The sequence below is a fragment of the Schistocerca americana genome, chromosome 1, assembly GCF_021461395.2.
Source record: "Schistocerca americana isolate TAMUIC-IGC-003095 chromosome 1, iqSchAmer2.1, whole genome shotgun sequence".
In the NCBI taxonomy this organism is placed as follows: Eukaryota; Metazoa; Arthropoda; class Insecta; order Orthoptera; family Acrididae; genus Schistocerca; species Schistocerca americana.
The window spans coordinates 1,153,622,404-1,153,624,404 of NC_060119.1; the positions used below are offsets into that span (position 1 = coordinate 1,153,622,404).

A 2,001-nucleotide genomic window follows, 5' to 3' on the forward strand; every position below is an offset into this window, starting at 1 on the left:
ACATGGTAAATTCTTTACGCTCCTGGGGACGGAAACAATGCGAGAAGTGTCATCCAAATATTTCAAAACACAATTTTTTGTTCGAAAATATACGTACTTACAAACACATTAAATAATATCTAGAACGCCGTAAACAGCGTCTTTTTGGTTTATCTTTTGTATCTTGTTTTCTTGTTAAGTGCCAAAAACATTCAAAATTAGTTTTCTCGTCAAATAATTCTGACTTTTTCATTGCTGACATAATTTTCATTAAAATACGTTTGACGGCCGGAGTGGCCGAGCGGTTCAAGGCGCTTCAGTCTGGAACCGCGCGACAGCTGCGGTCGCAGGTTCGAATCCTGCCTCGGGCATGGATGTGTGTGGTGTCCTCAGGTTAGTTAGGTTTAAGTAGTTCTATGTTTTAGGGGACTGATGACCTCAGATGTTAAGTCCCATAGTGCTCAGAGCCATTTTTTGAAAATACGTTTATGTATTTACGTATTCATTTACGCATTGTGTAGGCTTTTTCTCTCTAAAAAGTAAATGTCTTTATGCTTTCAGATATTTCGGTATCTTGTAAGAGAACTCTAGTAGGAAAAAATATCTGGACCTTGTGTAAGTTTTCAATGCGTCACGAAAACAAAGCACACACCACCATAACCATTGAAAACACACGAAATCACAAAATCCGGAGTGAGCTCGGCCAGAATAGGTTAACTTTTGATTTTAGCAGACGCCGACAAAGTCCCTTGTTTTTGCGCATGCGCGTACTCGGAAATTCAGAACTCCACGCTCGACAGAATCTGTACATCGTTGAGGTTGCAGGAACGCTCGCATCTTGGTTGGTTGCTGATTTACACGCAGGCACAAAAGGTGTGCGCACATTGAGAGGTCCATTTCGAGCAGAAAGTCGCTCGTGTAAAACAGGCTTAAAGCCAAACCGATCGGCACCTAACAGCTCTTCAATTTTCGTTTCTATTCTTGACTTTTTTCCCGCCTAGCTGATTGAAACTAGCGTAAGCGCATTATCCCACTTGTGAACAATTGCACGGCGGCATTTCGCGCGCAGAAGCTGGAGTTTCGTAGCGGTCGTGCAGGGACGCGCAGGGTGCTTTCGCGGTCGCCCGTTGAGCGGTGGAGCTTCGCCGGGCAAACTGCCTGCCATGCGGTGTTGACCGGCCCGGGGCCGGCGCTTCGGCAAATATTTGCGCAACGCCTACGGCATCGGGCGGCCAAATCTGCGGACGCGATTATGGCGGCGCGAATTCTGCGTGAGCCTTCGTGCGTGCATGTGTGTGTGTGTGTGTGTGTGTGTGTGTGTGTGTGTGTGGCGGGAGGGGGCTATAGGGAGGACAGGGCGGGGAGAGAGGCGTTCGCCAAACTCGGCCTGTGGACGGCGTCAGAATTCTGCCGGCCGCTAACCCGCCGAACAGTCGCCTGGTGGTGCTAAAAGCAACGGCCTCTGAACTCAGAGTGGTGTGGGTTACGATTCAACAGTAGTGAGGCAAGTTTACTTCACAGTACGATTAGAATTACACTACTGGCCATTAAAATTGCTACACCACGAAGATGACGTGCTACAGACGCGAAATTTAACCGACAGGAAGAAGATGCTGTGATATGCAAATGATTAGCTTTTCAGAGCATTCACACAATGTTGGCACCGGTGACGACACCTACAACGTGCTGACATGAGGGAAGTTTCCAATCGATTTCTCATACACAAATAGCAGTTGACCAGCGTTGCCTGGTGAAACGTTATTGTGATGCCTCGTGTAAGGAGGAGAAATGCGTACCATCACGTTTCCGACTTTGATAAAGGTCGGGTTGTAGCCTATCGCGATTGCGGTTTACCGTATCGAGACATTGCTGCTCACGTTCGTCGAGATCCAATGACTGTTACCAGAATATGGAATCGGTGGGTTCAGGAGGGTAATACGGAACGCCGTGCTGGATCCCAACGGCCTCGTATCACTAGCAGTCGAGATGACAGGCATCTTATCCGCATGGCTGTATCGGATC

At 47.8% G+C, this 2,001-nt stretch overlaps 1 non-coding gene across 1 annotated transcript; it reads left to right on the forward strand.

Annotated features, from left to right (window-relative positions):
* Window positions 1-266: 266 nt before the first annotated feature.
* On the forward strand, window positions 267-350 carry Trnas-gga. Its single transcript is given in 2 exon segments — window positions 267-306; window positions 316-350. It is a non-coding gene; the product is annotated as a tRNA-Ser (tRNA).
* The last annotated feature ends 1,651 nt before the right edge of the window (window positions 351-2,001 follow it).